Below are 26,553 nucleotides of genomic sequence, written 5' to 3' on the forward strand. Positions count from 1 at the left end.
GTATTAGGAGGCATTGCTCTTAGGCTTTCGCAGGATGACCCATCAATAATGCTGCACTACAGTGGGATTCCTGCGGAATTACGCAGTGCCGAATATCAGCCTTCTCACGAAGTGGTTCATCGTGATTAATGGTATTATTACCTAAACAGAGAAACTAATTAATTCAGCCTTATTCCTTTAAGCCACCCCAGCTGAGCCTTCTTCTGCTAAAAAGAACTGTTACAGAAGGACTGCCTGGGTTTTGTGCATTTCTACCACTGTCGAGCTTGCATTTTGTGCAGTTTTTACCATTTTTATTCTCCTTTTGTCCATCTCCCTAGAGACTTCCCTCAGTCACCGACAAAGGGTGGGATTTAGCAAACAAGCAACAGTGGGTGGGAGGAAGAGGATGGGATGTGTAGGGTTCACTGCCTGCCTCAGGCAGCCTGTGTTTAAGAAGGTGTTCAGGAAGGCATTAGGAGGGAGACCAGCTCTTGCACCGGCGTTACCTCTTGTCCGAAACGTGGTGCCACAGGCCACCGCGGCTCGGTGGAATGGGATTTGGTGTGCACCCTCTTCAGCTAACAGGGGCCAGTCTTGGACTGGTCAATAAAACAGATAAATAACCAGGAGAGCGTGGAGGGCAGGGAAACGGCCGATCTGTGAAGCTGCAATGAATCCTCAGATTACTTGTCAAAAATATTAACTGGTTTTTGACAAAAAGTTCTAGTACTTCCCTAAAAAGCAAGCTTTATTGCCTAAAATAAGCATATGGGAATTGTCCATTCCAGCCTCTATAGATACCATAAACCTTTGGAGTTAGTTATTGGTGACCCCAGGTTAGATGAACAGAGGGTTGATGCGGGGGAACCCAAGGACTCTGCAGCAGCCTGAGCTGTCCGACCTGCAACGCCAGCGTCACCCAGGTCCAGAAAGCACGAGAAGCCAGCGAGAGAGAAGCGCAATGCCCTGAGAGCTTAGGCAAGAGCGAGACGCGCCAGCTTTGCTTCAGGCAGGCTGGCAGTTGCCAGAACGAGAGGAGGTTAAGTCGCTGGTGCGCAGCTCGGGCTTGAGCCGAGGAGCCCTCGGCGGTGGGGAAAACAGGGTTTGTTTTCTTTGGCTCGTACCGAGAGAAAAAGGGAAACCTCCACCTCCTTCAGGAAATTCCTTTTTGCCAAAGCCTTAGGAAAACAGTTGTGTTGCAGTTTGGGGGGGGGATTTTGGTAATGGTCTTGTGACAGACCAAAATGGCATTGCCCGTCACCGAAACCTGGCCTTCCCCGCGCCCGGGGCTGCTGGGTCTTTCCCTGCACGCCCCTTACAGAGCTTTCCCCAGTGCCTCTTGGTGTCCCTTTGCACGAGCAGTTTGCTTTGGGAAGAGTCTAACCAAGGCAATAAAAGAGAAGTGGGGCTTTGGCACGTTTACTCGAATCCTGGGGAGCCGGTAGCCCAGGGCTTAGCTCGGAACCACGGTGCTTTGGGGGAAGAGCGCGGCGGTCGTGGACTCAGCCCTAAACAGGGCGTCACGGCGGGCGCGGCAGCGGCATCCGGGGGAGCCCCCTCATGTCCACCCACGTCCGGCACGACAGCATCCCCCCGCTGAGGCCACAGCTCTTTCATACCATCGAGATCGATATTTTGCCAGGAAAACGCCTTTCCCAGTAGCGCACTGTATTATGTGAAACCAAATAAAAAGCAGGGAGCAGGGGAGGGCTGCAACAGGCCTAAATTACAGGCTACCATTTCTGAACATAATGGGGAAAAAGAAAAATCAAATGGTGTTTTGAAGTTTCACTTGGAAAATATTTTTTCAAGGCCATTGAGGGATGTGTGCGTGAAGGAGAAGGGTCGGCTCCCCTCGCCCCAGCCCCTGCTGCTGCGGCACAGCTGGAGGCTCCCTGCGCAGCGGCTGGGACCTCCTTGCAGGTGCCAGCACGGCAATTTCTTTGTCTTCTCACAAAAAACCTTCTGCTCCATTAAGCTTCCCTAATTGCTGCATTTATCATCAGCCATTTTCTGCTTGTTCTCTTCCTCATTCAGCGAGGACGTGTCAAAATAGAGATACACCCGGCCGTCCCTCCCACCGATGGAGCTGTTCAGCAGGCACCGGCTGCTCCGTTGGCCGCTGAGCAAAGGTCCCTCGTTACGGCTCGACGGCGGCTCGTGTGTCACACGGACCACAGCAGCCAGGCCGTGCTGGCCGGGTGTCAGGCCCTTTGCACTGGGCCTTGATAAAGAGCTGAAAGGAGAAAAATAGAGGAGTTATTTTTTTGACTCAAAACCCAACCAGCTTCATCCTCCAACTCCTGATAGGAATTCACGCAGCGAACCGCAGCTGCCCGCAGCAGGGTGAAGCCCCGCATCTCCCCGCCAAAAGCAGCCTGAGGAGCGGAGGACGTGTTCGACACCCAAAGGAGAGCAGGGCCCAGCTCGCACCCGCATCGGCCTCGGTCCCGCCGTGCACGTCCTCGCCCGCGGCAGGAGGAACCGTGCGAGAAAACAGCTGCAGCTCAGCCGGGGCAGGCAGGTTTCTGCTGCTGTCTGCAGAAGAGCTGTCGCAATATAGAAGTTGTAATTAGCTCTTCTGCAGCATTTGCTCGGTGTTTTATCAGAACACTTTTGTTGATAAATATTATTATTTCAGGAAAAGGAAAAGCCAGTTAGACGCTGAAGGAAGCGACCAGCTTTTCATCAAGGCTCTGCTCCCTACCGCAGCCTTTCCTTCTCTCCCGCGCTTCCAGCCGATGGAGAGCCCAGCGACGCTCCCCGGCTGTGCCAGCGGTGGGGGGATCGCCCAGGGAAAACTGCAAAACAGGAGAACTCTGCAAATCCAAATTCAAAGTGCTGGCCAAGGAGAAACGCAGTGCTGGGGAACTAGTTTGGGGAAGCTTTTAGCTTTCATTATGCAAAAATCTTTCTTTTCATTTTGAGTGCTATAAAATAGCACTCCAAAAAAATTTGACTCCAAAAACCCTGAGACGAGAGTGATTTTTGAGAGAAAGGCAGCTTGTTGAAATGAGAAAGGAATGAATAATTTTAACTTGAGAGGGAACGAGCCCAGCTGAGCACCACTGAGCACCAGCTGAGCCTTGTGCAGGGTGAGACCAAGCCTCGGGGGGTCGGGATCTCTTCCACGTTGGCTTAATGGTACCGGGAGAGTGGAGATGCTGGAAATTCCCTTTTTTAATTGTATCATGAGGCAAAGATCGTCTTCTGTCCCATGTCCCTCTGTGGCTTGGAAAGTCCTTTCATCCAGGTTAATGGCTCTTAAACAGAAATGCAGGAACAACCATCACCTGTAAAATCCTTCCTGGGGCTTGCCGAATTACTGTCACAGACACGGGGCCAACGCAGTGCTTTGGAAGGAGGATGAAAGGATTTAAGAGTGTCTCCTTAATGGCTTGTTGAATGAAAAAGCTGGAAGAAAACTGACCTAAAGCATTTTAGGTTCCCTTCTGGAATCTGTATTATTCTTTGCATTTCACCAATTTGAGCTGCAAGCTGCAAACCTCCTGCTTGCTTTTAAGGATGCAGTCGGCCGCTTGTGTGTAGATTCCCACAAAACCCATTAGGATGCAGGCAGCCATACCTTGTCTATCAGCCAACAAAGGACTAGCAGAAAGAGAGAAAATACGTGAGCAAATTTCCTGCCATATCTCAGCAACAAAAAGCAGTACACACCACCATCAAGGCCGCTGTGAAGATCAGCTGCCCTTCCACCTGCCTGATGATGTTGCTGGGTACTTGGTCACCGGCGCTGAGGGCTTCTACGCCTGCTGCGGAGTGAACAAAGGAAAAGGGAGGAATTTTATGGGGGGGGTTTTTTCAAAACTAAGATGGCTCAGGATTTTTGGTTTGTTAATGGACATCTAAGAAACTACAGTGTGTGAAAAATGTCTGACGAGGGAACCTCGTCTGATCGGTGGTTTGCACTAAGTCCCTTCAGACAGGGGAGGTGATAGCACCATAAAATATACTCTTACAGCTTCCCCTTAAAAAACCACACCTTAACTCTCAGCACATATGACTGGTGGCCCTGAAAAGGCGAAAGCCATGCGCTGCTGCCGTGGGGCTGTACAGGCTAACCATGTGTCTGCAGCTGAGGAAGCAAGGGCCGAACGCAGGCCAGCGATTCAAGGAACTGATTCAGCTGGTGGGGATGGCTCTGGAGGTCACACACAGCCAGATGAGCCTTTCCAAGAGCTCAGCCTTTTCTACCACGTCCTGTGGAGTTTCACTGATCAAACTCTGCAGAATTCAAAGGTTAAGCCTCAGGCACGACCCAGCTACCTTCCAGTCAGATAAAGGATCGATGCCGCGCCTCTGGCCAACAAGTCAGGGCACGGGGCTGCCGACGGCACGTGCCCAGGGCGCGGCAGAGCAACAGAAGGAGCCAGACCCCCTCCCGCCGGGGTCCGCAAGATCCACGCCGGCCTATTTGGGCCATTACTGACGGGTCCCGTGGCAAAGACACTGCACGGTTTTTCTGCACCCTGCCTCCAGTGTGTTCACTGGATGACTTCACGCAGCCAGACATGGCCAAAAATGTGCCTCTGTGAACTAATGAATTGGTTTAATTGTCTGCCAAACCTGAGAGCAGCCAAAAGTAACAAATTAAAGTTTACAATCCTGTGGTCTCATTTACAAGGGGATAATACAGCAACTGTTTATTTTGTGAGATGTTGGAGTGAGTCGGGAGAAAATTACAGCCCCTATATAATATTAATAATAATCATCATCATAAAAATACTTTTAATAGGAAACACCGATGGTTGTTTTGCTCCATTAACTTGCAGTATTGTTTCAGCCCGTCTGGCTGCCGACTCAGCAGGACAGGGGTGTTGATTCCCCGGGGGCAAAACTGGCTTCCCAGCCGCCGCGGCTCACAGCAGCTTCACGCTGCGCCGCGGGAGCTGAACAATCGCCACAGCTGTAGCGTGGCAGCATCCGTGGGAGGATCTGCGGGGCCCGATGATGCTTTACGGGGCTGTGGAAAGAGCTCCGGGGGAGGAAGGAGATGCCAGGGTGCCTGGAAGCTGCTGGGAGACTTTACGGCCGATGTCCCCAGCCCAGAGGGGACGGGCTGGGGAGGGAGGTGGGAGCAGCAGCTCTGCACTTTCTGGAAGACGTGCAAGCTGCGCCCTTCGTGAAGTCAGCACGGTGCCAAGGGACGGAGGCGCAGGACCAGCCCGGCATGAGCCACAGCGCTCGCCAGCGGCCGCGGCCCCGAGGAGGAGGGAGAGCCCAGCAGGGCCAGGGCTGCGCGGGGCCACGTTGCTGCTGCTCCGGCACGTGCCCCAGGAAGGCCCCGCTGACAACTCGTGTCAGCTCACGGACGGGCGGGCAGGCGGCTCCGCTTCTGCACCGCGCCTGGACAGGGGTCCCCGTGCCGTGACGCTGCCAGGGCAGGAGAAGGACCCTCCCGGGCTGGGGACGACCGTGAGCCCAGCGCCGCGGGTGCTGGCACGGGCTCAAATGCCACAAGCCAGTGACCAAGAGAAGCGGGTGGCGACGTCTGTGCCGAGCATGGACAATTTCAGGCTTTCAGCCTATTTCGAGTCGCTGCATCAGAAGCCCCGGCTGCACCTTCCCTCGTGCACGGGCTGCCCAGCGCTGGGGCTCCCCGGGCCCTGGCACCCCATTCCCTCCAGCCACAGGCCCCAGAGAGGCGGGGGCTTGCAAGAGGGGCTTGGGACGAGGGAGGGTCCTAAATATGGGAAAACTGCCGTCACCGACTATTTTTTCTGCAAAATAGATGAGGCCCATAGGAAGCTCAGCAGCTGGGCAAATGGCCGTGTCGCCAAAGGCAGCTGAATGGGAATGTGAGAGGGGGAAAAATAAATAAATACGTCCGTACATCCCCATGAAATGAATCCCTCCCCATTCAGCCATTTCCCTTTATTTCTTCCTTTTAGAAGCAAGGTTATCGGGTCTAACATCACATCCAAACATTTCAGCACTAGCATTATATGGGATGCTCCAAGGTCAGCGCCTGCAGCTGTAAACTCATTAGTCTTGTCTTTTGTGAGAGAAGAAAGCCTCTTCATTCCTCTCTCGCCCCCTTCCCCCCCTAATTAAAATTAAAGTATTTCCTGGCCAAAAGTCATTTCTGCATTCATTCATCTCAATTCTTTTCTGTTTGGATAAACCACCCTCTGGTACTCCGAGGGTGTTATGTATACAAACTATAAACTCTTAATGGTCCTGCAGTGTGTTATGGCTGGCCTAAAGAGCTAAAGCAGGCTCTGAAAAAAGTGGTTCTTGGCAACGCCGGGTATGGAGTTCAGGCTCATCCGTCATATGCAATTAGAGGTTAAAAGTGCTTGATGGACTATAGGGGAGACCAGCACGGAGGGAGATTAGGAATGTAGGAGAGAAAAGGCAAACAAAAGCTTTTATCTCAGTGCAGCAGTTGCTACTACAAAAGCAGCGACGGGAGGACGGTCCTTGTTTTCCGGAGGCACCCGCAGCCTTTCCGGGTTCGAGGGCCCAGACGTGCCGATCGCAGTGCCCCGTCTCCGTCCTGGCGACCACCCACGTCTCGAGCGGGGCGATGCGAGCCCTCGGGCACCCCCGGGGCCGGTGGCTGCTGCTCGGGGAGGGCGCAGGAAGGCCGGGCTCGGGAGGAGGCTCGCGCCGCAGCCCAAGCTTTCAGACCGGTGCCTGGCAAACCCCGGCTCGCGCCGCAGACCCGGTGCCTGGCAAACCCCCCAGCTGCTGGCAAGGGCCAAGCTGCCCAAAGCAGAGGCACCCGGGAGGATCGGGAGCCGGAAGGGTTTCTAGGGATGGGGAGGGAACAGTGCTCCTTCTTTCCGGAGCAAAGAGGGGTTTCCCAGTTGGGGTCCCGCTGCTTTGGAGGGGACGTGGGTGGTTGGCACGTAAATGTTTTTAAAAGGTTTGTGGCCATTTATTTCCTATGTTTTGCTGAGTGTGGGGGCCTGCTACATGCGGAAACAGGCTGTTGGGGCACGGCAGGTCTCTGCTGGCTGCATCGCTGCCTGGGCACAGCCAAGGAGCGGCAGGAGCAGGACACAAGAAGAGGTGAGATGAGCAGTTGGGACTGGCAGGGACGGTCTGCCCCGCTCCTTCCATACCTTCAGGCTATGCAGCCTCTCCAGTTTTGGGCAGGCTTAAAACATTGGGCTAATGTGGGCTATAGGGGGACACAGAAATGCTTTTTTTGCCAGTAGAGAAATGTTTGGGTTTGCAGTCTGGGGAGGGTTAACTTTTTTAGGCTGTCTGGAGAGCTTAGCCAGAAAGCCCAGCTGATCTACTGTTGAATACGCCTTGGATGGGCCCATGAGAATGCATTTTTTCCTTGCAGTGAAGCATAGTTGTTTTGTTAACAAGATTTGTTTTGAGCTAACAAAATGCTTGGCCCTCGCTGGAAGGGAAAAGTGTAAATGAGCTGGGTAGGGCAGCCTTGATCCCAAGGTGAAATGGAGAGCAGTCACCAAGGATTAAGTCCCTCGATGCCACCACAGTAACTGTGTGCTGGAGGCTTTTCTGCTCATCGTCAGGACTCGGCGCACCCCAAGGGGTTCGTTGCCCTTTGGGTCACTGACTCAGTGGCAAATTAGGGGAAGGGCTCCATCAGCTGAGCTGCCAGGGTGGCCTGGCAGGTCTCCTATGGAAACAAGGACACAGTTTGGCCTGCAAAATTGCATGAAACCTCAGCCTTTCTTCTCTGCATCTTCAAACACCTTTGTGCTTTGCGTAGGAGGGAGGTGCGAGACAGCTCTTCTGTGCACGGTGGTCACTGCAGTCCAAGAAACTGTTTGCTGTAGTATCAGGAGACACAGGTGAGACTTAGCACTTTGTGACCTTCTTGGTGAGGCTATCTGAAAGTGTGAACCCGTGAAAAACCAGGAGGCTTCCCTCCTTTCTCCCCACAGCACAGTTGTCCTTCCCTCCGTTTGCTTTTCCTACCCGCAGCTAGCAAGAGAGCCAGGGAGGCACTTGGCCTGCCCAGCCTGAAGGAAGGAGCTGACTCTTCATGGAGTTTTGTTACAGAAGTCTCAATCAGCCATTAGAGGTCCATTTAAATGGGTTTTCTTGAGCATTAGTAGGCTATGGCAGTGCATTCATAGCCAGCTTTCCTCAGGTTTTGCAGAAAGTGGTATAAGTGGGTTTCTTCAAGTATATGTGATTGCTCATAGCTGCTGAAGTTGATTTGAATCACTTGCTACCAGGCTCACCAATTTAGCCTGATAAATTGTGCATTATTAAATGGAGGAAGGGAACAAAGCTGTGTTCTCCCAGAGAAGAGAATGCAGGATTTCTCATCAGTGAAGAATGATTCCTCTCATCAGCACAGCCTGAGAAAGGCCATAATGAACCATTTGCACCTGAGAGCAAAAGCCTTCAGTCTACTCCATTCCTGATCAGTCCTCGTGCTCCGAGGTTCAGATAGGACGGGTTCTGCCCAGAGCCAGCCAGGAGGACGGGTAAATCCGACCAGCAGCACTAGGTGCGTAGCCAAGAGTGTGCTTATATCAGTGCTCCTTGGCCGCTCTCATTAGACACCAGTCCTATCCTCTGCACCCCTGATGGTGGCCCTGCCTGTCTATCCAGGAGCGCTTACTGGCTGCAAACTGTGCGCGGAAGAGGGATCCAGCCCCTCGCCCCAGGCATTAGTACTTGCTAAAGAAACAAACCTACTTGGAAGGCTTTTCTCTTTGTGTCGGATAGAAAGCATCTGCCATGCAGGAAATAACCGTCTGACTCTTTGGGAAGCTGGTCTCGCTCCCGCCCACCCACGCTGCTCGCCAGTCACCAGGCTCACTGGTGATCATCCTTGAGGTCGCGGAGTTGGTGCCTGGGAAGGGACTGGTCTTCATTACTGCAGTAACGAGAGTATTGTTTTGGATTGATATTCCGAAACGCTTTTTAGGCGGTTTCAACCCAGACACCCCAGCCTCTGACCCCAGCTGCAACAGTGACTGGGTATGCAAATAACCCACTCTGTTTGGATGACACTGAGGTATAATTAGTGGTTTTAACATACCGCGTAAGTGCAAGGCTTGCTGGATCCCAGTGCTCCAAGACTGGCATCCTGCTTGAGTGCCCAGCATGCACGGGGCTGTATAATCAGGTACCACACTGAGTTTTCACGTAAGCACCATGGTTATTAATGCATTGCTACGCGACAGCTAAGCCCTGTGCACAGGCTGCGTGCTCGGTCCCGGGGGACCGCGGGCGCCGTGCATCTCGCTCTCAGCCTCGTGGCCTGATGGATGGACCTGCGTTAATGAGCTCCGAAGGGAACCACACGGAGCCCTCCTTGCTGGAGGCACAAGCCTCTAAGGGAGGGAGTTAAAAGGGGGCAAAAAAGAACAGTAGAGAAAAGGGATAGACTCCAGATAGCTCCTTTGGGGATGGGAAGGTTGTGCTTGATTAAAAGCAGTGCTTTATGAAAATGTTATTTGCTATGCTTGGAAGATGACATTCAGTGCAATAAGAGTGTACAGCAAACCTAATACGCTCCCTATGGAAAGGGCTGGGGTGTGGGCCTGTGAATGCATCCTCTCCTCTTACCTTTGATCCCTTCTCTTTAGGAGCTGGGTTTTTCCTGCGGTGCTGGGAGGTTCCACTTTCTCCCCAGTACGTAGGCATCCTTCCTCTGCGGCACTGTGCAAGCAATGATGCCAAAAAGGTCTTTGATCCGAAGATTCACAAGAGCAGAGAACTGCGACGGCCTCGCTGGGACACATGGGTGACTGGTATCAAAATCTCAGCCCTCAAATCCTGTCCTGACCTCTCAGGGGGTGTTTGTTTTGGACGCTGTCAGCTTGGCTACACCAGCACAGCTGGAATGAGCCTTTCAGAAGGTGATGCACAGATCTATTTCCAAGTAGTTTGCACTAGACTTTGTCTGGACATGTTTGGTTTTTAATGCTTTCCCAGAACACTTGTAAATTTTTATTTCTGCTGAGAGCAGGAGAAACTAGCTGCTGTGCACAGAATAAAGTTGATTGTCTACGAAGTTTAATGCTGTTTTCTTGCTCTATTATTTGGCCATTCTGTGTTTGTGCAAAACTCTGTTTTAAAGCTCACTCGGAGCTCCTGGGCTGTGCAAGGAAGAGAAGGGGGAAAAGCTATTTCTCTGCCCTGCCAAAATATACAAACGTTTTATGTACCATGATGGAAAGTTAAGGTGAAAAGGGCTGGATCTGAGACAAGAAACATTTCTTTAATTTTCTCTACTTTTTTTAACAGGATTTGCTGTTGCTTTGAAAGCCTCCTGCTATTTTACAGGCAATAAAAAAGAGAGACTGAAAACATTTATTTCCTGAGACTTGCTCGTTTCTTGAGCTCTGTAAACCGAGCATGCCTAGCAAAGGGAAGGGATGGCCTGAGCCCAGCGGACCCTTCATCCCGCTGGGGAGACCAAAATTTGCCTGCCTGGCCCTCATAACGGAAAGCTTCGCTCTGCTTTGCAGCCCACGGCCTGGGCCCTGGGATCGCCCGCGGCCCTGGGATCGCCCGCGGCGGGCCCTTCCTCCCCGCGGCCAGGGTCGCTCCCGGGTGCTGAGGCGGCCGCGCAGGCGGGCGGGCTGCCACCGCATTTGCTGCGTTGGTGCCTGCTCTTGGCTTAGAGGTGAGCCAAAAGATTCTACACAGCCACGTGCTGGCTGGCCGCAATAACGTCCCCCTGCTTGGCCAATAACGTCATCTAGTGCCCTTGCCACGGGCTGAGAGGGGTTACAGGTACAGGGAGCGACAGATCTCCAGGTCTGGCCCTTCTCCCCAGCCCGGGGAGGCACGTGGGTTTCCTCCCGCGGCAGGGTCTGCGTCCGGGGCTCCGGCAGGACGGTGACCCTGCGCTTGCCTCGTCCCGGTGAGTCTCGCCTGATGGCAAATCCAGGTCATGGAGGCCAAACCCGCAGCTGCATGTTGGGGTTCACGGCCCATTTCAGAAGCATGTGCTGTAAATGAGAGGATGTGTGAAATCAAAAATATTTTCACATGATTCTCGTATAGTTTAGCTTTCCTTTGACCTACAGCTTTACTTTTACTTACTGCCATTGTTTTGGGCTGCAAATTACAAAGCTGAAGGAGCATCTGTTCCAAATAACGCTGGTCAGGCTTCTGGATAACAGCTCAGCAGCTTCCTGCCAGGAGCAGTTGCTGTGGCTTCTCGATTACTCTTAAGATGTATTTGATGTTTTGGGGAGGATAAGGGAGTATCGTGAGGAAGAGAGGAAATGCTTGTAGAAAGCCTATACACCAAAGGCCCAAACATCTTAACTAGGGTATGTTTAAAAACTACATAGTTCAGGTGAAATTCTTCAAGGGGAAAGAATATAATACAGCCTTTAAAGAGCATTAAACGAAGATGATTTTTTGAAAAATTGGCTATCGAATACTAAACGAGTACAAAACAGGATCAACTGGGAGGCATGTATACGTGGGGAATCCAGATCTTTTAATATCTAAAGATATCCTCTTTATTTAAGTTGCTGTTTTTTAGACACGAGCCACCTTCTTTATTTGGTTTTGATAGGGACATGTCCAAAAGCGTGTTTTCTTCAGCTCACACCAGGGCAGATATCAACAATTTCTGAGTTGTCTCTTCAGTTAGGAGGGTCATCCCGCTTGCCTGCACACCCTGACCTCACAGGGGTTTTTAAAATATCCTGCAAAGCCGGGGGAAAACGCCCTCACTGCAGCAGATCCTTCCAAGCCTGCCTGCCGAGCAGCGGGGCGGCTGCCCTCACTCCGCAGAGCTGGCCAGCAGGTTTGGCTCTTCTGAGACAGGTCTGGCTTGGCTTTGGTTGCTTCGGGCCATTTGCCTCCTGCGCAGCCCTTCCCGCAGCGCAGGCGGGCAGGGTTGGTCAGGCAGCGGGAGGAGTGCTGGCTGCCACACGCAGACGGGCTTCTTGTCCTGGTCCCTCTGGCTTGCTCAGGAGGTCACTTCAATAGCAATACACTTCTCACGTCTCTCTGTTTAGACGAGCCAGCAGCGGGAGCACCGGTGGCTTCGTTCTTGTGCCAGTGCCGCAGGACGGCTGCTGGGCTCCTGCCAGCCCCTGCCCGCTCCCGCTGCAGCCCTCCGGTGCTGAATTCCCCTTCCTGGCCGGGCTCCAGCAGCGTGTATCATGTCCAGCCAGCCTGAATCCCCCCCTGAATGCTTTGAAACGATGTTTTTCTTCACTTCTCCTCCTAAAATGGTTGAAGGCCCAACCTCATCCGTACCATTCCTCATGAATCTATCAGTGTCGTGGACCTGTGCCCATCAGAATCACACGGCTCCATTTAGACCTCATGTAGCATCTGCCTTTCCTTTTAACGAAGCTTTATTTTGGGCAGAGGACAGGGAGGCAATCCCAGTGGCTGGGCAACTGCACCACTTCATGCAAGTGGAGGAGGCAAGTTCTGCTCCTGGGGGGTGGCTCGGACCGGGACGTGCCTGCTGTCCCCACGTCTTGTCCCCCCAGGCTGCACCTCACTTTTACTGGGGGCAAAACCAAAGCTCCCCGTCTCCTCACCGTCATATTCTTTTGACCGCAAACTCTACATTGTAGCAACTCAGAGCTTTAGGAATGCATGATGGAAATTTTCTGTTTGAAATACTGGGCCTTAACTGTCATCTTCATTTGTGGCTTTGATTTTAACAGGAGCAAAAGCGTGGCTTTGAGTACGCCTGTGAGTGGGTGCCCTATCACACAAGCAGGGCAGTGATGAGATGCGCACTGCCATGTACACCTGAGCCTTTTCTTTTTTCCCAGCCCTGGGTTTCAACAATTTAAGCTTCTTGAAATTTCTATAAAATACAGAACAAAGCCACCATCTGACTGGAAGGGTGGGGGGTTTAAACCTCAGCTGCTTCCCCCCCCCCCCCCCTTATCCACTCCAAGATATTCATTAGCAAAGATGACAGGTAGGTGCAGCCACAAGTTGTACAAAAGTTAAAATACTAACTTTTAAACAGAATAAATGGGATGTCAAAGTCTGACCCTGCTCCTGCTAAGGTTCTTGGCTTCAGTGACACAAAATCCCAAAGTGAAGTTTTCCTTCAGGGGCAGCGGCAAGAGCTGCACCTTTGTCAGCCCAATGTCTCATCGCTGAGTCTGTGACTTGCGCTCGGCAGCAGCAGTAGCTGGGGGCTGGCGGTTGCCCAGTCTGCAAGCCCAGGGGGTTATGGACGGGATCTTGTGTACACAGCTCCTGCGCTGGTCTGCCTTGCTGCCAGACGGAAATGCACAGCAGGTTCCCCGTGTTTGCTGGGCTAGGGTAGGAAGATCTGGTTTTGTCCTGATTTACTTGCCTCCTGGTTTCTCTGCTGTCTTGGATGACTGTTGCTTGTGAACACGCCTGCACGTTTCTGAGCATTATTTCTCTCCTTCACTTCTGATTATTCCCTATCTCACAGTACTTTTCTATTATCTGCTCAGACGGTTAAACTGGAGATTAAATGGAGTAAAAAGTTATTACACTGAAAAAATGAAACTTCTAATTTTTTTGGCTGAATTCCCTTGACTAAATTATGTGGATTTTTTTATTTGCTGTAGCAGGTCCCCAGGCTCCTGACTAATGTTGCAAAATGTTCATGGTTTCTCTCACTTCCCTGCACTCTCCCACCCACCCCCCAACCACTATCATGCTCTGTCTATCCTGAGTGAGTTTTCGTTCTGTGGTTTTTTTGTTTTTTTTTTTTTTAAAAGGCTCTGCTTCCCCACTGTAATAATATTAGTGCAGCTCCATTAGTGCTAGCACACATGGGCCCTGTGGTTACCCCTGGGCTGTCTGAATCTGTACCCTACACTTCACAGTATGCAGATCGTCAAATAAATGATAAGATGGAAGTCAGCCAGATTGCCACACTTGTGTGAGAGAGGGTCACTAATTTATACCTATGTGTAAAGAATAAATATTTTCTTGCAATCACGTTGCTAAGCCTGAAGGTAGACAGCTGAGTATGTAAAGGATAAAATTGATATTGCAACGCTGGGCTAGAGAACAGTGCTGCAAGAAGTGGATTCCTGGGATTTTATGGGGGAGCAGGCTGAGGCATGCCAAGAGGTTTTGTCCAAGGTGGATGCCTGAAGGTTACATCCTCATCTGGAGTGTTTGGAGGATGGGAATAAACAGAGCTTCCTCTGCAGAGACCAGCCCGGAGTTCGGGACGGACACAGGGTGGGAGAAATGCTGCAGGAGTCACTTGCCCAAAGCACAATCCCCCATTAATTAACCGGAAGGTTTCCATGTGCTGTACATTCCAAGAGGCTTTGCTTGGCAGCCCTGTCGATCATTCCCAATGCACTCTACGAAGGGAAATATGGGCAGTTTATAATTCCTTGTTGCCCGCTGTGTATTGAGCACAGACTTCTGCATCTGCCCTGCTGCTAGCGTACCAGGCGAATGCTTCAGCGGGGCTGTTTTGCTTTGTGATGTGGGCATGTGACCAGCTGGCAAAGCTAAGCCATATCCCTCCTGCTCCCATGTGCTGTAGAGGCTGAAACCTTGCTGAAATGTTCATTTCTCTAACATCCTGCAAGACGTGACACAGCCCTGCATTCTGGGGCCCGTCATGCAGAAGCCAGCTGCAGGTGGCGAGAGGGCAGATTGCAACAGCATCAGTTCAAATCTTTCTTTTTATTCCATACCAAAAAGCCAACAAGCGGTTCTCCCCTGCATTTTCCATGAAATGAAACTCAATATTCACAAGGCAGTGAAAAGCAAAAAACTAAAAAAAAAAAAAAAAAAAAAAAAAGGGACTCGTCATTCCCCAAATCATGCATTATAAATGTAGGAAACCCACAATTAGGGTTGCACTTTCAAGACACTGCTCAGAAAAGCCTAAGCAGACCACACAAAAAAAAGGTGATTGCACAGGTATGACGTCGAAAGCAACCTCAACCTGATCCTGTAGTGACCTACATAATGACGACAAATTTGCAGTTTAGGCCTGATTACTTCAAACTGAACTTTAAAGAGCTAATGCAGCGGTGGGGGGATTTTTTGTTTTGTTTCTTTCTCCCTTTGCGGCACTGCTGTGGGCAGTTTCGCTGTGAAGCGGCTGGACACAGTGGCCTGGAGGTGCTTTGCAGCTGCAGAACATCTCCACAGGGAGACGGAGATCGCTGGAGCTAAAAGCAGGAGCTACCACCGTCACAGGGTCACCTTCTGCACGCTGTGCCACGCCTGCAGGGCAGCCAGTACTGGGGTAAGGGGTGCCTGCTGTAACGGGGATGCGCTGGTGAACGTGGCGCTACGTTTGCAGTTAATTCTGTGATTTATAGGCCGTGCCAGACCCTGCACCAAAGGCTTCTGTGCTTTACAGGAGCTGCATTCCTGCCTCAGTTTCTCCCCCACTAGTGCTACATTAAAGCTGAGCAAAGGGTGCAATGGCAACCTTCACTGTTCAGGTTTTGGGCACAAGCGTGAATTTAAAGGCAGAGGCAGCTGAGCCAGCTTGACTACCAAAGCATCTCCTGCTGCTGTAGCACTGCCTCATCCCAGGGAGCAACCTTCCCCCGGGCAGACCGTCAGTCACGGGAAGGTGGCTGGTGGCTGAGTTCTTGTGTCACAATAACTCCACTTGCGTGCCTTGAGCTTGTTTGTAGCCTATATAATCATAGCAATTAGATACAACCACTCTTAGCTGCATAGTTTAATTACAACTAATGCACATCGTTTCAATTAATTTTAATTATACGGAAAATGTGAAGAGTCTGTTACTCCATTGTTAAAATCATTTGGGACAAACAAGACTAAAGTGCTAAATTTCATAAAGGACCTAGTTATTAATTTTAACTCACTAATGAATGGATGTGTCTCTAAATTCTCCGAAGATGTAGTCTCTACTTGAAGAGTCAGTGCTGCAGATTTATGGATATACCGGCCTGTACAGAGAAATTCAGTCCCAGCTTTAAATACAAAATGGAAATGCCCCGTACTGCTGTCTCAAGCAATACTTCTACAAAAGTTATTTCATGTTAATTAAAAGTAACCACCTTAAAATTAACATCCACTGCTGCTGAAATATCGCTGGGTGGACGCTCTTCTGACATAATAAATGTAGGCATGACCACTTACTTGGAATAATTTTAGCTTCTAATTAATCCAACAGTTTTCTAAAACATTGAAATCTACCTCCTACTAGCTCATTTCTATTTAGTCTTTGAAATAAAATGTTTAATGCTCCTTGGGCAAGTTTGGAAAGTCTTATTTATGATACGTACTATTTTTATCTGCTCTTATAAATACCACTCCCTTAGAAATAAAATGTTTCTGGAGTTTGCTACATTAAAAGGAAAAGAAAACATAGCAGAAACTTTGAGTTCTGTTTTAAAGCATAAAAGGGTTTATCTTATCTAGAGCAACCGGTACAGGATAACCAGTGTTATCTTATCACCACATATTGATGTCAGGGTTTAAAAGGACTTGAGGCTGTTATGCTACACGGAGCAGAACTCCTACACTGATAAACACTGATAAAGCCGCAGTGCTCTAATCTAAACTACACCTCCTTTCTGCCCCAAATACACATGAGAAGAGCCAGAAGCATTTTTCCTAGCACAGCACAATCCTCCGAGCGAGGGTGGGCTCCTCGGCCCGCTGGTGCTGCTGGGGAAGGTCCCTGAGCGTAGCCAAGGCTGACAGCAGCCTCGAGGAAAAGAAACAAAACCCATCTCCAGGCTGAGCTTTGCCCACGGCCATCGCTCAACTCCAGCCTTACAGGAATAACCCGAGCCAAAGGCATGGGGTTTTGTCAAAGGGCGACGTTCATGTGAGAAGGTAATGAATGGGCTCAAAACCGATTACCTTCTTTCAGTGGTAGCAGCCCACACTTGCAGACTGTACCAGCTTCAACCCTTCAGCAGCCTGGCTGTAATCATGTGTAATTTCTTCAGGAAGGGACGTGCAGCCCTAAGGCCTTTGCCTGGAGAAAAAGAGACACCCACAAAGTGAATCAGGCCCTGCGAAGTGAGAGCCTGTCGGGCGTGGGATGCAGGCTGAGAATCCAGATTGCGGGCCTGGTTTCTGCTTGCCTGAATAACGTGGATGCCAGTGACTGTTAATGTACTCTTCCTGTTTAACACAGGCCATTGAATCAGCCTTCTGGAGGAGCAACGTGGATCCCAATTAACAACACATCGACGTAAGAGTGCCCGTGCTCGTTAGAAGCATGCTGACGACCTCAGGGGTCCCGCTTTGCCCTGCACGGCCAGCTGCTGTGCTCCAGCATTGCCCACCCACAGAAACACCAGGCTTTGGACGTGGCCTCAGTTTGCTTCAGGGAAGGGGCTTCTCTCCAGGCTGTGCTAAGGGCACAGGCGTGACACCGGTAACGTTGAGCATGTTGGAGCCAAGGGGAAACCAAGTCATGGACAAGGTCCCTGCGTCAGTTCTGTCTGCACACAGCCTTTCAATGGGAGCGGTGCAGTGCAATGAGGCAAAGGGCAGAAGGATGTACAATAGAAATAAGGATGTACAATACCGATAACCAACATGAAAGCTCGTAGCAAGGACCAAAGTACAAGGCTGAGATAGTCACGCTGCAGATGTTCGAAATGTCGTACATAGGACACCCACATCATCTATGCATGAACTCAGAGCTGGGTGCCTCTTGCCTGCTTGTGCAATTCCAATTAAATTTGGGTGCGTTAATCTCTCTATTCTTAATAGAAACTCGCTTGCTCTCTCTCTCTCTCACCTCCATTTTCTGCCAACCGCAGAAAAACCACCCCGTCAGCCCTCTGCTTATTTGATCCTAAGGTGAAGCGATCAAACAAGCTTGCAACCTCACTGAAGGATCACACAGAATGAGAAAGTGGGCTGCAAGGCAGATTAGTGAAATCGCTTCCATTACAGCTCCAAGCATGGACATATGCTGTCTTGGCAAGTTTCTTTTACAACAAGCCTAACTTTCCTCCCTTTTCCTTCAGTTTTGCTGTGGTGTTCATGTCCCTTTCTCTAGGCTCTCAGGCTAAAACCCCACACTTCGGAAGCATGGCAGCCTTGAAAGGCCTGATGTTGCACTCTACCACAAGCTGCACCGGCTTCTTTTATTTCAGTAGAGCTGCTCCATCCAGATGTAGATGTCACGACACATATGGTACAACGTGCATCCTCGCCGTGTTGCCTTGAGCTGACAGAGCGTGATTCCCAGCCGTGTGGCAGCAGAGCCACCGCTCTACAGTCCCAGGGACCAAGATTCTGCTTACTCTTTCCACGCTTTTTTATAAACAATAGGTGGCAATTTTACCAATTAAGTGCGTGGGGAAGCAGCGAGTTTGGATCAGATGCACACAGCAGCTGCCACAGCATGACTACGCAGCACAGAGAGGCTGCAAGCACTTAAGCAAGACAGAATTATCATAGCACAAGATTAGTCCAGATATCATAAAGCACTGTTCCACTTCCAACAGCTCCCCACCAGGAAATCTCCACCCGTCCCTGCAGTTAAGATGCATATCTGTCTTGCAGTGTTAATTGTGCTGGCCTGCCACTTCGCCGTGGTTTATGTAGGTGGCCCAACTTAACAAACCTGGACAGTAAGGGCATTCCAGTGCTGGGGTGGCTAGTCCAAAAATTAATAAATGTAAGTCATGTAGTTCTGCTGAACCTGTGCTTTAAAGCTTCTAATTGCTAACTTTCATCTTTTACCAGCATAAATAATAAATGTGGCATGTTCCCCATTTTCCATCACCACCACATTATTAAAGCAATAAAACAATTTCAAAGGTGTGGTTATCGTAAGCTAATGGCACCTCTAGGGGATTAGTAACACCCCGGGAGTCTCCTTAGTCTTAAAAAACCCAATACCCCCGTCAGTCTCTATTAGCTCAGTTGTGGGAGCGGGTGCGCGCAGAGCTCCCCGCTCATGCTATGCCACTCGGCGCCCAGGCCAAGTTAAGTGGCACAACTGCAGGCATAACTAGGTCAGGAGATGCTTCCAGGCAGACAATTAAATAAAAGAGAGGAACCCTGCGATCACACGCAGCCCAGGTTATGTATACACGCAGGTAACCCAGCTGCCTACAAGCCGGCTGCAGCTTTTTTCAGCCCAATTCTGAGCGAAGGGAGAGTCTCCCCTCTTACGGGAAGAAGTGGGGAGCAAGCGCCGCCACGCAGAGCACCGTAGCGTGAACACAAAGAGCTCTCCTTGCCGCACACCCGCGAGCATCTCCTCAAGATCAGGCCGGCGGGGAGGGAGTAGGTGCCTTGGAGCGAGCCACTCGCCTGGCTGGCAGCATCACTTCGTGGGGCTCTGCAAGCCCGTGCTGGCAGCAGAGGTGCCCGTGCAGAGGAGCTCGCCGCGCCAGGTGATTTGGGAGCGCGCCCTGCAGACACCTGCTCTGCGGCTATTCCTCCCCTGCCTCTTGCCTCCCCACAGTCTGTACATCCTGGCGTGACATCATTGGGAATTACGTTAGTTTTAGTATCTGCTGGGGCGTTAAGACCAAGCTGTTTAGCACATCAAAACAACAGTATTAGCAAACAGACCTTCATTTAAGGTAATCACGCACCAAGGAGACTGCCTTATCTTTCATCTCCTGTTTATTTTGCTAGCAGTCACCCAGATTCTTTAAGTAGTACCTTCCCTGCTATCAGTTATCAAAGCAATGATGGAGGTGGAAGACAGCTGAATGCACTAAGCTCTAACACAGCAAAAGCCTCACGGGTGGGAGGAGGAGGAGGAGGAGGAGGGACAGCTGAATAAGGGTGAGAGAGGAGGGCTGTCCATCTCTGCCTTTGTCTGCCTGCCAGCAACGCTAAGCTGGGAGCCCTGATCCTACAGACTTTGTACAGCCTGGAGCAGGGATGGGATTTGAAGGACTTGTGCTGCACCCTGTCATGCTGTAGAGGCTTCAGGTGAGCACAGGCATTTGCTAATTGCTGTTGCAAATGATCACAGTGAACCTTCAACTCCCACTGTGCCCGCACTTCGCTATCATCCTCAGTAAAGATAAAGGGGCTGAGGGTGGGAGGATCTAGAGAACGGGCGTAAGCCAAAGCACAATGGCCTCAAAACCAGCATCAGGCTAAGCAAGGTCTTTAGATACACATTTCCATCCTCCCCCACATGAAGGGTGTATTCAAAGTCTGTCACAGTCAGCGGAAGGCACTAGCATGACTACTGCCTCAGCCACATCATCCACACAGGGAACTGAGCTGCTTGATCCCACGCTCGGCTTTAAAATAATAATGGACAAAGGAATCTTAGAAACATTTAAATGTCTCTTTCCACCACAGAATGGCTGGGGGGGGAAAAAAAGCGAGTCAAGTCACAGTGACGGTGAAGCAATGGAGTGCTTGAGTTTGGGGAGAAGTATTGCAAACTGCGTAGTCTTCGTTGTGATTGCTGTGAGGACTTAATCGGTCAATAGGCTAATTGTAGAGGTAAAAATCCTCTTACTGTGACTTATCAGAAGGATACACTACCTGGGTCCTGGTTCTCAAGTGCATTCAAAAGACAAGGGCGATGAAATGCCTCGAGAGAACAAGACCTTGGAGTAAATCATACTGCAGTGCTCAAGCTGCAAACCTACTAGGAATAAGAGTGAACATCAGATGTAGGATCTGGCGCTCTTAAGGAAAGAGAAGAGCAGAGGGAAATGGAAGTAGCTCTCACTGAAAGCAATGCTGGGACATGAAGTAGAAAATAATGCAAGTGTGCTGTGTAGCTATTGTTGCCTTACCAGCAGGGAGTACAGCAAGTTAGCACTAAGCCTCCTTCCTCTCCTCATTTCTTGGCCAAGAGGAACTGTACAGAGCAGAAACAGGGTTTCTCCAGCAGCCACTGGGATGCACTGGCTAGGCAGTCTGGGCAGTTTTGCCATCTGTATGTCCTTCAGCGTAAGCTTCCCCATGTGCTTTAGAGAAGGTGAGCTTTAGGGCTGTGGTAGCCCCAGCTGCTGGCACAGCCTCCAGCTCTGCTATTTTTTTCAAGACAGGTTGCATAGTATTTGACCTCAGAGCATCATGGTCAAAAAAAAAAGCTTATCTGGATGAAATACAGGAATGCTGACAAGGGGATGTGTGTTTTGGGGATGCAGTTACCTATGCTTTCACCCTGAATTCAATACATGGATAAAACAAAGGGCAGAAAACTGAACTCTTTCAATTCATTCACCATCTCATTTCATTCTGTTGTCAGACATGATTGTTGCCATTCAAAATTTTTTATTCCTTTTATGGGCATATTTAGGGTGTTATATCCCTGAATTGAAGGACAAGAAACATTTTCCACCAGCTACAACTAAGAAATGGAAAACTGATATTATACGGGCAGAAAATAGGGTGAAAATTAAATATCCAAACAATGTTCAAACAGGAATCAATAGTGGTCTGGAATTACTGTAAGCTTATATTTAGTAAAATAAAACAGATACTAAGAGGAAAGTCTCATAACATTCGGAAGTTAATGTAACTATGACTGATAAGCAGAACAAGTGGGGGAGTTGTTTTGGGTTTTATAGCTTTTTCATATGTGTCTGATGGAAACAGTAATTTAAATCCTTTTGGATATTGGCACAGTCATGCAGATGACAAAAGCATGAACTGTAAACAAAGGACTGCAAGAAGTGAATGCACTGTGTTGCAGAAGGACATCCAGGAATGTGTAATTCATTCATAGTCTAATACAAAGAGTAAATTGGGATACCAGAGCACTTTGCTGACTCCACTAAATGGGGAGATTTTGAATGCACCTGGAGGAATAACACCAAAAAAGGACCTAGATAGACTAGAAAGCAACAAAATAGAGAGATTTAATGTGGAAAAACTGTAAGTAAATCTGTCTAGGGAAAACTAATCCAAAACACAGATGTTCTCCTGGAGAGAGAAAGCTTGAAAGCAATCATGTTAAAGCAGACAAGGAATGACAACAGAGTTAATGGTAAGTCCCTGGTGCAACAGGCAGCACAAATCAGGATGGGGAGTTTGCTTGCATGCACTGGCAGCCCACTGTCTGCCACCGCTCGCTCCTGCAGAGCGCTGCTGTAATCTCTTGCTCGTGAAATGCTAATTCTAGCGGCGTGACTGGCAGAGAGATAACACAAAGTGGAGGCACCTCTAAGAAGTACAACAGAATTATGACAAGCTTGGAGGAAACAACTCATATAACACATACCACCACAGGGGTAAGGTGTAAGATAGGAGATAAGCCCATTAATACTGAAACTGAACTACTAAATGTTCCATCGCATGGCAGATTTAAAAACTAAACAGAAAACTAGAAACGTAGCAGCAGACCATCTCTGTGTTGCAAAGGTCAGGGTGTCCTTTGTCGTTCATTTTCAAATTTCCTCTTAAAAACCTGCCCATGGCTGACAGACAAAACTCCATCCAAAGGCAACAGAAAAGGCTCTGTGACTTTTTCTTAAGAAAAACGCTCTCTTCTTAAGAAAAAGTCACTGGATTAAGGGTAATTAATAAAATACCCAGATACAAACTCTCAGAAATGTTACTCTCTACGCAGAAAAGGAAACGTTAACCTTTTCTGGGCGGAAAGGCTGCAGAAGACAGCCAGTGCTGGCAGGTCCTGCTGGTGACACGGCTGGTGCTTTCCTACCGGTACTGCCTGCAGAACTGCAGGGGTGCGTGGCCTGGCAACAGCTGGGGCACAAACGCAACACCGGCACGTTTTGGTGCCTGCAGATGGGGTTTCTTGTTCCATGTCATCTCCTACTGATGCCGCGGGTCCCAGCAATGAGCAGGTTAGGCTAGGCAGCGACGCGCTGCTCCCCATCCACAGGAATACGGTTGCGGCCAGCCCTACCCAGCCCTGCTGCTAGCTGCAGCTTTTCTTCCCAGAGATGGATAAAATCCAATCTGGGACGAGAGGCAGCCGTTGGAGGCACAGGGCAACGACAGCCACCGAGGAGCATTTCTTTGCACGTTTTATCCAGGAGGCCGCCTGAGGTCTCACGGGGATCACGGGGCGGGATGCAGAGGGGCCTGCAGGGATGCGGAGCGATGCCCAAGGGTACCCACGCCCCCGGGCTCCCCCGAGGCCGTCTTCCCACGGCTGCTGAAGACCCACATTGCCATCTAGTGCCAGAGGAGCACAAGGACAGCCGGGAGGCATCGCCTCCCCGCCGCCGGCCCGGGCAGCGCCGGGCGCGGGGCCGAGCCGGGTGGCCCCGTGCAGGTCGCGGGTCCGCAACCGGTAACTCCTGTCCCTGCGGAAGCTGCAGGCGGGGCAGTAAATCTTACGCTGTTCTGCCACAACCCAGCAAGTCGTGTGCGCCCCTGCCATAGATCCTGCTTCGCCCCACAGATGCTAAAGGGCTTAAGAGACATGCAAATAGCCTTGCTTAAGCTCAAAACATTATAGCTGCTAATGATCTCATCCTAAAAACGGTGCGACTGAAGTAAGGTTCAGCAGCGACTGAAGCAGCTAATGTTTATACATTTCCACGGAGGTTTACGCGCTGATATTCCTCCTCCCTGCTTAACCTTCAGCCTGGCTGCCGTGCCCCTGCTCTGCCGCAGACGCTAAGCAGGGCCGGGTGGGGTGCGGGCTTGGGGCCCGCAGGCGCATCGAGACGCTGCAGAGGGCTTTGGCGAGGCATCGATAAACCGCGACGGTTCCGGTGAGCACCGGGGTGTTAACCCGACTGTCCCGGCCAGGATCCGCGGGGACAGCCCAGCTCTGCCAGCTGCGGTTTGCCTGCAGGGCGAGGGCAAGGGGAAGAGCCAGGCTGGGCCCTGCCCACGCCGCTGCCGCAGGCGCTGCGTGCCGGTCCCGGCAGCGTGCTGCTGTCCTGGGCGGCGGGGAACAGCCGTTGCTTTCCACCCAGAGGTGATCACGTTCCGGTAGCAAATGTCTACCTCCAGAAGAATAGATTGTAATTACCGTATTTTCTGTGGCAGCTTTTCATGCCAAACAAAGGCACATACTAAATATTCTTCAAGGGACTTCCCACCATAAGAGATTGAACCGTTAAGTGCTATTATTATGTGTGCTACAAGAACACCTAGAAGCCTCAGGTGAGACAAGGGCTTCGCTGTGCTCAATAGAGTATACATGTTTAATAAAACTCAGTCCTGTCTGTGCAGAGCTGGCAATCTGATTGGGACGGGACAGAGGAGTGAGCAAGCACAGTGATTTGCTCCACGTCATGAAGCAGTTCAGTAGGCGACCCAGGTCTCGCAAGTTTTAGCTTGCCAGCCAGTCTTTCCAATTAAAAGTTAACATGGCGGAGTTTGTTTATTTTTCAGACTGTGGTTATGCCCTTGTAACAAAGGACTCCCAGAAAAAAACAGGCCCTTCATGGTTTCACGGGCTCATTGACAGAACAGAGACCCTGCTCACTCGCCTTCCCTTCTCATGCCATAAGTGGGAACTTTGAGCACCACTTGGCAAAGGCGCGGAGAGCTGGCACACTCGCCTGGAAGGATTCATTAGTGGATCCTGAAAACTATACCAAGCAACTTGATGACAGAGTGCAGTTATTAAACTTTGACAGTGAAGTGGCAATCTACGACCAGCAAGAGCTTGTGGCTTTCCAGCAGTGTAGGTACAACTGAGCTTTGCCACGGCAAAGATGAGGTGCAGAGCAATGTCAGCCTGCTCTTGCCGCAGGAAGGGCGGCTGGAAGGGGTAAAGCTTGAGGGCAAGTGTCCTCCATGCATATCTTGATCTTCTGCCAAGAGACCTCATAAAGGAAAAGCCACTCAGAAGCACCAACCGATCGCAATCAGCTCCTCAGCCCTCACTCAAGTGTATCTGCTCTGAAGGTCGTGCATCGGGCAACGGGGAGCAAACATGCTGCTTTGGTAGCTGAAAGTCTGCATGTGTTCAGAGGCCTGGAAGAGCATTTCACCTACAGCCCCTTAAACTGCTGCTGCCTGGCAAGACAACATCCACTGGATGAAACTGAGGCCCTGTAAGCAGAACATCCTTTTAGCAAGGCAAGCAAAATTTTAGAGACCCAGTCACTGTGAGATCTTTCCCCCCTAATACCAATATCTCAGTGAAATCTATTTATTTTAGGCCTGCTGTGTCATAGCAGATCCAAGAGCTGCATTTTCTCTTGGAAAGAGGCAAGGTTTTGTTTAAAAATATTAACTTCTCATGACATTTAGTCTCAGTTTCTGTACATGCTTTTAAATGCTGGCGCTCTGGTGCAGATGAAGGACCAGCTTCTTCCTCAGTGTAATTCTGCCTAAGCCCATGCATTTACACTGGGGTGAATTTTGTCCATCAGGTTTGTGATTCTCAGGCAGAGGCTTATTGACAAGCACCGTGCTGAAGATATTTACATTCAGCAAGGCTCATAAGCCACTGAACATCTGTTCTCTCGTTAGCAGCCTCCTCAGCATTTGCCCTGTAGGCAATAATCTACAGGACAAGTTTCCCAGCACCTAAACTACTGTAGGATAATTCTTTAACTAAATGGAAAGCAAAGCCCAAGGCCCTGGGAATTTGCTTTTGTACAATAATCTTTTGTGTGCATACAGTGGAAACCAGAGGATTATGGAGCCAAATCATGAGAATTCAGGTCAAGTGAGATTTGGGGGGGCAGGGGGAAGGAGAAGATGACAGAAGCACCAGTGGGAAGGTAGTGATCCCAGGGGAAGTAACGTGACGCTTGCAGATAAGCCTGTTCTGCTGTCATGGTTTAATTTTACACATCAGTATTAAAATTTCTGAGCATTGCCGAACATCAACTCTCCCTTTACTGCATGAGGTTCTTTTGTGTTGGTTTTTTTCTCCTCTAGCAGCTGCGTTATTTTGGAGTATCCCCGTGTCTCAGTTATTTTCTTGTGCCATGCCTCCATTTTCTAGCTCTCTATTATTTCTTTGCAGTCTGAGAGTTTGTGTGTTTAAATCTCCTTCCTCCATTCAGCTCCCTGTTATTTTTCTCATTCTTGCACACTTAGCCTGGATCAAGGATTTCAAAGATCCTCTAGATATACAAAGCAATTCATTTATCTCCCCTGGACATTTGCTTAATGGAAGGAAGGAAATGTCATTAAAGAAAAGCACTATGAAAAACGTGATGCTGCTTTTTCTCTTTCTGGCAAGGGATTGATCTGGATATCCAGACCGACACCCAGAAACTGTATTCAAGTGCCTGCCTGCTCTTCCTGCAATGCAGAAAGACCCAGCTGAACCCAATCAACTGTTTACCATGATCTTGGCTGGTGTAGGCTGCTACGCTGATGGGAGGATGTGCTGTTGGGCAGCGACTGCTGAGAAAATAGTGGAATAGAAGGTGTTAAATTAGACATAGGTGTAAGCAAAGGAGAAAACAGCATCAAGAAAAATTCACGAGTGTTCTGCAAAACTGAGCAGCTGTACAGCTCACTTGAACGTGAGGATTTTCCTTATCTTTTTAAGAAGATAGGCAATATGGCAGAAAGGTTATGTTCTACCTGTGGCATAAAATCCTGTCTTAATTACCATGTATGAGACCTGGAACAAAATACCCTCTCTCCTGCCTTTGTGAAATCTAACATGCTAAGCAAGACAGGAGTAAGGCACTGCACAAAGCAGCTCTACTTTCTGCTCTGCAGTGGTGGTGGGAGCAAGAGTTTGAGTCTGTAGGTATCTGGACCACGAAAGTGCTGCAGGCTGGGAAATGCCAATTTATTTATTTATTGTCACAGCAT

This window comes from Ciconia boyciana, chromosome 15, assembly GCF_034638445.1.
Source record: "Ciconia boyciana chromosome 15, ASM3463844v1, whole genome shotgun sequence".
NCBI lineage: Eukaryota > Metazoa > Chordata > Aves > Ciconiiformes > Ciconiidae > Ciconia > Ciconia boyciana.